This window comes from Tenrec ecaudatus, chromosome 9, assembly GCF_050624435.1.
Source record: "Tenrec ecaudatus isolate mTenEca1 chromosome 9, mTenEca1.hap1, whole genome shotgun sequence".
NCBI lineage: Eukaryota > Metazoa > Chordata > Mammalia > Afrosoricida > Tenrecidae > Tenrec > Tenrec ecaudatus.
The window spans coordinates 150463988-150476533 of record NC_134538.1 but is presented as its reverse complement, the minus strand read 5'-3'; the positions used below and the strand labels follow the sequence as shown (position 1 = coordinate 150476533).

Here is a 12546-nt window from a genome sequence, read left to right as displayed (position 1 = left end):
TCGTGTTGACTCTGGAGCCGGGGTGGCCCTGTGCCGGTCAGAGGGTTGCTTTTTCAGGTCCCCAAGCCTTTCTTCCAAGGGACATCTGGGTGAACCAGAACCCACAACCTTCCTTTCAGCAACCGTGCGCTCACCACAGGCACCACCGGTGCCTTAGTTTATAGTCAGACAGAGCCCCAGGGGCAGATTTGGTTAGCGTCAGCTGCTAACCTCAAGGTCAGCAATTGGGAATCACCAGCCGCTCTGTGGGGGGAAAAGATGAGGCTTTCAACAGCCAGGAAGAGTTACAGTCTCAGAAACTCGCAGTTCTGCCCTGTCCTGTAGGGTCGCTGGGAGCCAGAGTCACTTGGATGGCTGTGGGTTTGGTTGATAAGCAGCATGTAGCCACAGGCACTGAATGTTAAGCCTCGCTCCAGAAGCACCTCCATCACCAGCACACCTCTCTGCCCGCAAGAAGATGCCGAGTTTTATGCCTGAGCAGGACCTCTGGCTAAAATTTCTTTCTCTCCTCTCCTCTCCTCTCCTCTCCTCTCCTCTCCTCTCCTCTCCTCTCCTCTCCTCTCCTCTCCTCTCCTCTCCTCTCCTCTCCCCTCCCCTCCCCTCCCCTCCCCTCCCCTCCCCTCCCCTCCCCTCCCCTCCCCTCTCTCTCTCTCTCTCTCTCTCTCTCTCTCTCTCTCTCTCTCTCTCTCTCTCTCTCACACACACACACACACACACACACACACACACACACACACACATACACCACTCAACGCAGAGGAGTCCCTCAGTGGCTCAGGTGGCTCCACCACTAGCCAGAAGGTTGAGGGTTCAAATCTACCTAGAGACTCCTCCGAGGACCTCCCTGGCTTCTGAAGGGCCATAGAGCCCTAGGGAGCAGTTCTAATCTGCAAGCTCCGGGCCTCTCTGACTAGACTGGAGGGCAGGTAACGGCAAGAAAAGCTCACTGCAGACCTTCAGGCTGCCTCACCCGCGCAGAGCTCTCTCCTCGCTGAACCCTGCACGCCTGCTCTGTGTTTTGGGTCTCTGCGCTCTCGGTCCTCTCTGCACACAGACCATCGGCCCCTGGGAGGCAGGGACTCGCACAGCGGCCTGCAAGGCATCTGTCTTCCCCAGGCTGCCCTGGCTCCACCGACGTCCTTCTCGCTGCCCGCGCTGAGTATGACGTTCTGACAGCAAGGCAAGAGAGCTCCTGCCAGTGCCTGGGGCACACCAGGGTGCTCATTCCAGACAGAACCCGTCTGGGGGAAGACAGCCACAGGACCAGGGCCTGGCTCCCTGCTCGCCAGCTCTCACCTACTCTTGGCCCACCCAGGACACCCCATACCACCACGAGGTCCACTCCACGGTCTCCAGCCTGGCCACTACCACCACCTGCCTGCCTCCCGCCAGGACTCAGGCACATATGGCGTTTTTGCGCTCATTAGAACAAGGCCCCCCATCTTCATGGAGCCCAGTCTTTTGGGGTGACCCCCCTAAACTATTGTCTTGAGATCATCTTGAAACTTTCAATCCACAACTATCCCCCCAAATCTTCTTAAAGCCAAACTACAGAGGGGCTTAGCTGGCAAACATGCCCGGCCACGAGCACTGGGTTCTTTTCAGATCTACCTGTTCGGGATCAAAGCAACACCAGTGACGCCCCAAAGCTTTGGGACACCCAAGGGGCAGTGAATTGATGTTCATGGGAGACGATTTTGAAAAGGAGGGTGGTGGCGGTTAAAGAGCCCATCAGGGTCCCTGAACTCTCCTTGCAGAAACTGTTGGACTGGTGGGTGTTCTGCTGTGTGGATTCTCAGCCACAAAAACAAAAATAAAAGATGACTGGCTCATCCCTTCCTTGTGACCCTTCTGTAAGAGGATGTCCAGTTGTCTACAGATGGGCTTTGGGTCTCCACTCTGCACTTCCCCTCATTCACATCGATATGATTTTCTGTTCTGGGTCTTTGATGCCTGGTACCTGATCCCACTGACACCTCATGATCGCACAGGCTGATGTGCTACTGCCAATCTTAAGGGCAATGTTAAGGTCCACGAAATGACTCGGGAATATCTCTGGCTCTTGCTCCGAAATGGAACGGAAGAAGGGGCAGGCTTCTTTGGATATGTTCTTCTTCCTGAGCTCTGGGCTCCTAGGAAGAAACATCTAGAAATGTATTAAATTTTCAGATGGAAAATCTGAAGAAAAAACACCCCAAACCCTGTTGAATGTAATATTCGCTTAAAAAATCTTCAAATGATTCTCCAATAGCCTTTCTAAATTCTGTGAAAGGTAAGGAGAAGGGTTATTCACCAAGTTTTTAAGGCGAATGCATCATGAGCAACAGTTCAGGCAGTGGGAGAATGGATGACACAGCAGGGCTGTAAGGTTTTTATGGGCTGCAAGTATATTTTATGGTTCACTGCAGCCCTATGTGTACATCCATATCATCGATGCCTTTATGCTCATTTTAAAAATGCTTTGGAGTAGAACTTTATTATTAATGTGAGTGATTATAGAGGCTTAGCGTTCTTTCCCCTTCTGACATCCCCAGTCAACCTGTGGGGTCGTTTTGATGCAAATCCAGGCTCTGCACTCAGCCTCCAAGTGCACCATGATCCTTGTGGAGAAAACAGGACCCGATTCACCGTGATTCATCTTGTGATTGGATTCCAGGGTCCAAAAGGACACTGATTAATTCATCCTTCAAACCTAACTGCACCCCGACCTCCCCTCTCTTAAGGAGCTGGTGGCACGGAGGCTTTCTTCTCCCATAGAATCACAGTCTAGGAAACTCACAGGGGCAGCTCTACCCTGTCCTCTAGGGCCGCTGTGAGTCATAATTGACTTCATGGCAATGAATTGCGCTCCCCTCTCTGACCTCCCTAACCCCTGCCCCTACCCATCCTTGGGGCAGACAGAATTACGTGAAATGGGCCCTCTCCCCATCTCTCCCAAGTGCGCCCTCTGGCTTTCTACCACATGTTAGGAATTACTCGTTTTCTAACAAAGTGCGTGCACATAGTAGGCTTATTACATGTGGGACTTTAATTCGCTTCTGTTGACTCTCCCAGTCAACGTCAACCTCTGAAAATGTACACACAGCGAAGGGTCTGAGAATGGCAACGCCACAGAGACAGCCTTGTGTTTCAGGGTCTTGCAAGTTAGTGCAGGTGTACCCCTTTCAGCTAGCTCCGGGTGGGTGCTCCGTGCCACCGGGTCAGCTCTGACTGACATCAACCCCGTGTGTCACAGAACCAAACACCGCTCGGCCCAGTGCCACCGTCCCCGTTGTTCTGCTCGAGGCCTTTTTTGCGGTCACTGTATCAGACCTTCTCCTTGAGGGTCGTTCTCTGTGTTGCTGATCCTCTACTGTACCAAGCGTGAGGTCCTCTACACAGCACGTTCAAAGTATGTGAGAAGAAGTCCTTTCTTGCTTAGGAGCACTGGGGCTGTAATTTGTTGGTTCTTCCGGTAGTCTATGGTACTTTCGATGTGGTCTCCACCACTGGCAGAACTCAAAGGCATTGATTCTCTGCTCCCCCTTATTCACTCCCCAGCCAGCACGTGCATATCAGCAAGCCGACAATAGCACACCTGGATAAGGGGTGTTGCCTGCGGGGCTTGCATCAATGACATGAAACAAGTGTGCACGAAATTTTTTAATGGAAAACCGATTCGCTCTGTAATCCTTCACCCATCTCACAATAAAAAGCAGTTTTCGTTTCTTAAAGAAAGAAGAAAACACCACACCTGGGCCGGGTGCACCTTAGTCTTCCAAGTGCCATCTTGGCTCATGAACATGTTCGAGAGGACTTCTGCCGTGCATGCGCCCAATGCAATACATCGACATCTTTTGATGTCTTGCCTGCAGCTGCCATGAGTGTGAATTGTGGACCCAAGTAAGTGAGATTCTTGGCCGGGTTCATCTTTTCTGCCTTTTGCATGATGCTCCCATTGGTCTGCTTGTGCGGATTTTGTTTCTGCGCATCGAGTTGTCGTCCGTCCTGAAAGCAATCTCTGATCCTCATCAGTGAATGCTTCCGGGCCTCTTGGCTGTCAGCGAGCAAGGTTGTGTCCGCTGGAGAGCATGCGCCTTCCTCCAGTCCTAATACCACTTTCTTCTGAAAACAGCCCAGCTGCTCAGATTATTGTTCAAGATACAGACCGAATACGGGTGGTGAAAGGTTACCCCCCTGACAAACCCCTTTTCACATTTTAAATGATTCACTCTTGCCTTATTCTGTTTGAAGGGCCGTTCTCGTGCCATCTACAGGCTCCTCAGCAGCACGATTCCCATTCTTGCCGATGTTAGTTATTGTTCGTTCTGATCTACATAGTTTAATGCCTTTGCACAGTCCGTAAAACACAAGTAGACGTTTTTCTCTTATTCTCTGTCTTCGGCCAAGACCCAGCTGATGTCAGTAATCATGCCCTGCATTTCATGTCTTCGTCTGAATCCAGCCTGGATTTCTGGAAGCTCCCTGTCAATGTCCTACTGCAACCATTTAAAAATTATCTTCAAAAGTTTCATTGGCATGTGAACGTAATGTTATTGTTTGATAATTCTGGCATTCTGTTACATCCACCTTCCTTTGGAATAGGCATGGATATGAGTGTCTTCCAGTCAGATGGCCAGGTGGCTGTCTTCCAAATTTCTTAGCCTACAGGAGTACTTCATCAGCTTGTTGAAATATTTAAATGACATTCTGACTATTTCTTGTTGTTGTTGTTATGTGCCATTGAGTCAGCTCTAACCTGTAGCGACCCTGTGCGCAACAGAACAAAACATTGCACGGTCCTGCACCGTCTTCACAATTGCTCCTATGTCTGAGCCTGTCGATGTAGCCACTGTGTCCATCTGTCTCCTTGAAGGCCTTCTTTTCCACCGCCCTTCCACTTTACCAAACAGGATGTTCTTCTCCAGGGACTGGTCCCTCTTGACAATACGGCCAAAGCACATAAGATGAAGTCTTGCCATCCTCGACTTTAAGGAGCATGCTGGCCTAGCTTCGCCCAAGACCAGCTCTGTTTGTCCTTTTAGCAGTCCATAGTCCTATCTATGCTCTTCTTCAGCACCTCAATTCAAATGCATCAATTCTTCCACAGTCGTCCTCAACCCGTGCCCACCTGTCACATGCATATGAGGCAGGAGTGAATACTATGGCTGGGGTCAGGGACACCTTAGTGCTCAAAGGAACATCCTTGCTCTTTAATACTGTAACTAGATCGTGTGCAACAATTGTGTCAATTCCTGGAGTCTTGTTTTTCATCAGTTCTTTCATCTCAGTTTGGATTTCTTCCTTTAACATCATTGGGTTTTTATTATTATTATTATTATTATTAACATCATTGGTTCTTAATCTTGGTGTTAGACCAGGTTGACTAGAGAAACAAATCCAGCGACACTCATATGTGTTTAAGAGAGAGCTTTCAGGAGGGAGGGGGAAAAAAGACCTGATGAAGAGGGCTTAAGTGGAGAGTTAAAAAAAAAAGTGTTTTCTATCAAGAAGTAAGTATTATTTATCAAGAAAGATCCCAGCCTAATCCAACTCAAGTCCACAAGTCAGACACTAGTCCATAAGTCCCTCTTCAGACTCACACAGCCACATGCAGTGATTGAGAATGCCGGAAGATCGCAGGCCAGTGGGTGCAGAGTCCTCTGGATCCAAGGTTGGTGGAAACACAACAGAACACCAGCAGCTCTCGGGGGGGCTAGCAAGCTGGAAGGTGGAGGGAGAGAGAGGTGGGGAAGGCCCAGCGTCCTCCTTATAAGAAGGCCACACCTCAAAGGACACAGCATTCAGCTGTGATCTGATTGACACGTTTGGCTCCACCCCTAGCCAGGAGTGCCTAGTTGACATAAAGTCATGTGACTACCACAATCATATACTACCTCTTGACATGGTTGTATGTTGACCAGTTATTTTGGCACAGTGACTCTTTACATCCGTCTATCTTTGGTGCTTACTGTCGTTCAATAGTTTACCCGCTGAGTCCTTCATGACTACAACCCATTAAATGTTTTGACCGTAGAATGCTTCAATATTGCAAGTGGAGGTTTCAATTATTTCAAGGTGAGAAATGCTGAGTGTTTGTGTTAGTCCGGGTAGACTAGAGAAACAAATTCATGGACACCCATGTGTATAAAAAAGAGATTTATATAATAAAAGAGCAATAGTATATTGAGAAACAGCCCAGCCCAGATCAAGTCCACAAGTCCGATATTAGCCCATATGTTCGATACCAGTCTGTAAACTCCTCTTCAGACTCGTGCAACACATGTAATGATGCTGAGTGCAGGCAGATCCACAGGCCAGTGGGTGGAAAGTCTTGTGGATCCAGTGGGAGTAGACACATCTTAGCACTGGTGTGGGTCTCCATGTGGCTCCTCCAGCTCCAAGGCTTTGGCAGCCATCAGCAGAGCTCCATGTGGCTTGTCAACAGGAATGTCTCACAGGGAGACGAAGCAGAGAGTGTGTGTGTCTTGCCTCCAGCAAGCTATTTATCTCCTAGCGCCTCCAAATGAGGTCATCAAGCAGCAGCCTGATTGACAAGCTCAACTCCACCCCTTCACTCTTACTCCTCTCAAGTTGGCAGCAGATTATGTAACTACCACAGCGTTCTTCCATTTGCTTTAATTCCTGTTTCAGAGTTAGTTCTAAGTCTTTCCTGACACCCCTAGCGAGCTTTTCTTTCTTCCTGTCTTTTTGGTGACCTTTTGGCTTCTTCATCATATAATATCCTGATTTGAAGTCACCAAACATTTAGGGAGCTTTCTCTAGGAGCTACTGAATCAACCATGGAGATAAGGAACATCCTCCTTCCAAAGTAAGGAGTGAGTCTCCAGGGAGGAGGAGCGTCAACCTGAGTACAACTCCTAGCTTCGTACCTAGTGAAGACAGGTGCCCAGGAGAGACCTGCGCCATCGCTGTGAATAATAACAAGACGTGATCGCTGTGAAGAGTGCTTTATGCTTTGTTTTGTGTTTTGGTTTTTTTTGCCGTTCCCTGCAGCACTTTATTTCTCCTTACACAACGCTGTGTTGCTGCAGCCTATTGTTCACACACAACAGTAGAAAACCCAAATTTGTAGTGTCATCTCATGAGTTGAGAACTGCGTACACAAAAAACCCTTATATAAATTTAGAAGAATTAGTACATTTACAGGTTTAAATGTAAACCGTCTCCCAACTCAAGGCAAGCAACAAGCCCCTGGGGCTCCAGGGGCCAACATCAGCTAAAGAAAGGACACTTGGTCCCAAGGCTCAGATTCTTCCGCCTCCACAGGCCGCACACAGCTAGGACTGGCTGCTTCGGTCCCCTGCTGGCCTCCGGAGCCCACATCTCTTCCCGGGAGCACCCTGCACACACTGACCAGGCCTCCTCCACCCGGTTGCTGGTGCTAGGGTTGAAATCAAAGATGTGCAGGGCAGTGAACACAGACCCGGGGGACCGTTTACGTGAATACAAGGTCGAGATCAGCAACAAGCCCGATGCTTGGTGCTGCTGCCAGAGAGTTCTTCAAGGACAGTTCTTCCAAAGGCTCCTTCCGGTGTCATGAGGCAGCATGAGGGGCCGACCTGCGCTGTCATCGCGCTCAGGCGGCAGGTGACAGCACCTGCGGGCAGTCTGTCTAGAAGCCTTGCAGTGGGTGATGAAGGGGCCAGACTCGTCGTACTCCTGCTGGCTGATCCACATTTGCTGGAAGGTGGACAGCGAGGCCAGGATGGAGCCACCGATCCACCAGGAGTACTTGCATTCAGGGGGAGCAATGATCTTGACCTTTATGGTGCTGGGAGCCAGCGCTGTGATCTCCTTCTGCATGTGGTCTGCGATGCCAGGGTACCTGGTGGTCCTGCCGGACAGCACTGTGTTGGCGTGCAGGTCTTCCTGGTTGTCCATGTCACACTTCATGATGGAGTTGAAGGTGCTCTTGTGGAGGCCGCAGGACTCCATGCCCAGGAAGGAGGGCTGGAAGAGCGCTTTGGGACAGCGGATGCGCTTGTTGCCAATGGTGATGAGCTGGCCATTGGGCAGCTCATAGCTCTTCTCCAGAGAAAAGGAGGCAGCGGTGGAGGCGGTGGCCATCTCCTGCTCGAAGTCCAGGGCGACCATAGCAGAACTACTCCTTGATGTCGCGCAAGATCTCCCGCTCGGCCGTGGTGGTGAAGCTGTAGCCCCGCTCCGTCATGAGATAGTCGGTCAGGTCGCGGCCGGCCAGGTCCAGACACAGGGTGGTGTGGGGCAGGGCATCGACCTCGTAGATGGGCATGGTGTCCATGACACCGTCACCGGAGTCCGTGACAATGCCCGCGGTGCGATCCGAGGCAGACAGGGACAGCACGGCTTGGATGGCTCCGTGCATGGCTGGGGTGTTGAAGGTCTCCAAACATTATCTGGGTTGTCTTCTGTTGATTGATCTTGGGGCTCAGGGGAGCCTCCATCAGCAGTACTGGGTGCACCTGGGGGCGACGCCCAGCTCGTTGTAGAAGGTGTGGTGCCAGATCTTCTCCATGTGGTCCCAGTTGGTGATGATGCCGTGCTCGATCAGGTACTTCAGCGTCAGGATGTCCTGCTTGCTCTGGGCATCATCACCCACGTAGCTGTCCTTTTGGCCCATGCCCACCATGATGCCCTGGTGCAGAGGGTGCCCAACAATGGACGGGAAGACAGCACGGGGGGCATCGTCACCTGCAAAGCCAGCCTTGAATATACCTGAGCCACTGTCAATGACCAGTGTGGCGATTTCTTCTTCCATGGCGACCAGAGAGACTGGCGGTGGCCGAGCGGAGGAGAAGAAGCTGAAAGAGGTGGTGGCGGGGACTGAGACCGAGCACTTTATGTTTTACAAAGCTCTTTAACAGCACTTGTTTCCTAGTTTCCAATCAACTACATCTGAAAAGAAGTTAGGGCAGATCATCTTGTGCCCATTTTACAGATCAGGAGACCAAAGGCGTTTCCTAGTATGACAAGCTAGTTGGAAAAAGAACAGGGGCAGGCGTGTTTGCTTTTTACATGGTTTCTGCAGAAAGAATGGTTCACTCTACCGGTATTGATTGAGCACACACTGTGAGTGTCCCCTTCGAAGTGGCCCTGAGCACAGAGTCGCACCGGTGGCCGCATGGAGCTTCCTGTCCAGTGGGAAAGGCCCGGTTTTCACACACACACCAAAACACAACGAACTAGACCGTCATCCTGCCAGGAGGGGAGAGCAGGAATCCAGGGAGAAATGCTTACGGCTGGAGGATTCTCTGTGCTACATGATTGTCAGGATTGCTTCCTGTGAGTGTGGGAGGCCGGGGATCGGGCTCTTTTCTTCATCCTCCACAGAACCTTGGCTATAGGCTGGCCAAGCTAAGAAGTGAGCCCTAGTCTCTCTCTCTCTCTCTCTCTCTCTCTCTCTCTCTCTCTCTCTCTCTCTCTCTCTCTCTCTCTCTCTGTGTGTGTGTGTGTGTGTCTCTGTCTCTCTGCTAGCCAGAGGCAGATATAAAAGCCCAGCTGGGCACTCAGAGTGTGGAAATGTTATCAAAATGCCCTGGTGACATGGGAAGAACAATGCTTCAGAGGTCAATGAAGTCATGGGAACCTGCACAGCTGAGTCCCATCAGCCACTGCTGTCATTTGTCTCTATCTGCCGCCAGCTTGTTTATCTGCGCAGGCCGGCAGCCCTTCCCGTGGGCTCTGGCTGGGCTGGCAAGTTTCTACTCATTCCACAGCAGTGAGAAGGACATGTGTGCTAGCTACGTTTCCCACGGACCTGAACTAAAGCCAGACTCACCGCCATCCAGGTGGTTCCGACTGAGAGCAACACCGTAAGACACAGCAGAGCTATCTTCTACCGGTTCTAATCTTTCCATGAACAGGTCGCCTTGTCATGGGTTCGAACCACCCACTCTTCCATCATCAGCCTAACACTTAATCCCATCGCACACCCATGACCCCTTCCATGGTCCTAAACAAACAAACAAAAAATAATAATAAGCAACAAACAAACCCAGCAACGTGGAGGCAGCTCTCAACTGCCAGTGACCCTGTAAGACAGAGTAATAGGTCCCCTTGGAGTGTCTGAGACTTGAAATCTTTCTGGAAGCACAGCTGAGGGTCCTGGAAAGGAAGGGGTGTGCCCACCAAGATGGGAACCAATAGTAGAGTTGGAACAACCTGGGCTGATAAGGAGCTACCAGGCAGAGTGCATGCAAAGCCTTAATAGCTAACAACAAATCTGGGCTGCTTGGGAATGTGAAAGGGAGAGTTGGGGAGCAGTGGGTACATAAACTGGGGTAGCACGGTAGTCTTCTTGCTTCCTTCCTCACAACTGGACCAAGACACCCATGATGGTAAACGTAGAAGAACATGAAGCTGTCAAGGATTCCGTTCAACTGGAACCAATGATCAATACCCATGGAAACAGCAGTTTGTTTATTTGTTTTAAAAATCAGACAATATATTGCGTTGGGAAAATGTTGTATATTGTTGCTTGGTTTTGCAAAAAAAGTAAAAGATATCACTTTGGTGACTAAGATGTGTCTGAGGCTAGCCAAGATTTTTTTCAATACAGCCTCAAACACACGCAAGTTAGACCAGGGCCAAGGGAAGGCAGAAGAATCGACGTGTGTGGATTGTGGTGTTGGCAAAGAATAGTGAAGCTATTCGTGGACTTCCAAAAGGATGAACAAATCAATGCTGGAAGCAATACAACCAGAATGTTCCTTTGAAGGCAGGCTGATGAAACTTGGACTGCCTTTTGATAAACCCATCATGTGTGGAATGAAAATGAGGGAAGCCCTCAATGAGATGAATTGACAAATAGTTACAACAATGGGCTCAACCATGCCAGTAAACCTGTGATGCTGCAGGGCCGGGCAGTGTTTCATTCTGTTCCACATAAGGTTGCCATGGGCCCACAGCCAACTGAGTGACTGCTAACAACAAGGCGATTCTGAGGGTTTTCTGCAAATGAAGACAGTAGCTCCACGAGGTGACGCATCTCGTGACTAAGTTCAAAGTCTTTGTGTTTGATTGAAATCAGTGCACGATCTCCAGCTGGTGTGTGTTGCCTAAGTGAAGATTCAACAACTGAACATTGTAAGGCTGAGCCCGTGACCATTTTTATTGGCATTGGGCGGGCTTCTTGGGGGGATGCCGGGAAGGGCAGGTTGACAAGAGTATGAGGCTCATGTGGGTGAAGCCACAATCTCCCCAAATTAAAAAAACAAACAGCTCTAGACATCCGTTTCATCCACATTCTATCATGTGGATCATTCCCAGGGGCAGACACATGATCTCTTAACCTAATTTCTGAAACGTTGCAGACAAAATTAGAGTACAAAGAATATCAGCATTCATCCATACATTCTCCAAATAGTATAGAGGTTTTAGGGTGTCTTGAGTCCACTACTAAAGAGTTGTATGATCTTGGGCAAAGATTGTAGGTTCAGTTATGTGCTACCCCTGTCCCCCCTCCACCCCAAAATATATGTTGAGGACTTAATCCCAGGTAGTTGTGATTGTGGCTTTATTTGGAATTCGGGTTTTTGCAGGTATAACCAAGTTAAGATGAAGTCATATTGGATTAGAAACCAAAACCCAAGTCATGGTTATAGAGTCAATTCTGACTCATAGCCACCCAATAAAACAGAGTAGAAGCACCCCTTGAGGTTCTGAGACTGTCAGTCTTCAGAGGAGTGGAAAGTGTCATCTTTCTCCCATGGTGGCTTCAAGCTGCTGACCTTGAGGTTACCAGCCCAATGCATAACTCAAGAGACCACCACAACTCCCTAATGGGGTAGGGTGGCCTTAAATCCAATAACTGTTGTCTTCGTGAGAGAAATGGAGCTCTGGTGGCATAGTGGCTGCTAGTTGTGCTGCTAACCGAAAGGTCAGTAGTTCAAAACCACCAGCTGCCCCGTCGGAGAAAGGTGGGGCTTTCTACTCCTGTAGACTTTCAGTCTTGGAAACCCACAGGGCAGCTTTACCCTGTCCTGTTGGGTCACTGTTCATCAGCACTGGCTCTGTAACAGGGAGCTATGGGAGAAGGGAGAGGGCGCGTCACCCAGACACAACGGGGACCGGCATTGCTGCCAGGAGCCAAGGAGCACTGGGCCACCAGCAAGGAAGGATCCTCCGCCACAGCCTTCAGAGGGGGAGAGGGCAGCCCTTTATTTCCCACCCTCTAGCCTCCATGCCAAAGGAGCCCTGGGAGGATCAGGAGTTAGGCTGCTTGATTCCAAAGTCAGTGGTTTGAAAGTACTATTGACCTTTTGGGAGAAAGTTGAGGCTTTCTCTTCCCATAAAGAGTCACAGTACGGGAAGCCCACTGCGGCAGTCCTCCCCTGTCCTATAGGGTCACGATGAGGCTGCATTGGCTTGACGGCAGCAGGTGAGTGAGTGAGCCAGCCTCCACACTGCGAGAGAAAAACGTCTGTCCTTCAAAACCACCTGTTCCTGATGTTTGGTAAGGTCATCTTGAGGAAGTTACTTAATATCCATGAAAGCATCAGTTTCCGTATCAGCAAAACAACATGACCAATTGTACCTACCGCAGAGTCAAGAAATCAAATGATG

At 49.9% G+C, this 12546-nt stretch overlaps 1 pseudogene; it reads right to left on the bottom strand.

Moving 5' to 3' along the window:
- Positions 1-7503: 7503 nt before the first annotated feature.
- Positions 7504-8746, bottom strand: LOC142456199 (actin, cytoplasmic 2-like; annotated as a pseudogene).
- Positions 8747-12546: the final 3800 nt, after the last annotated feature.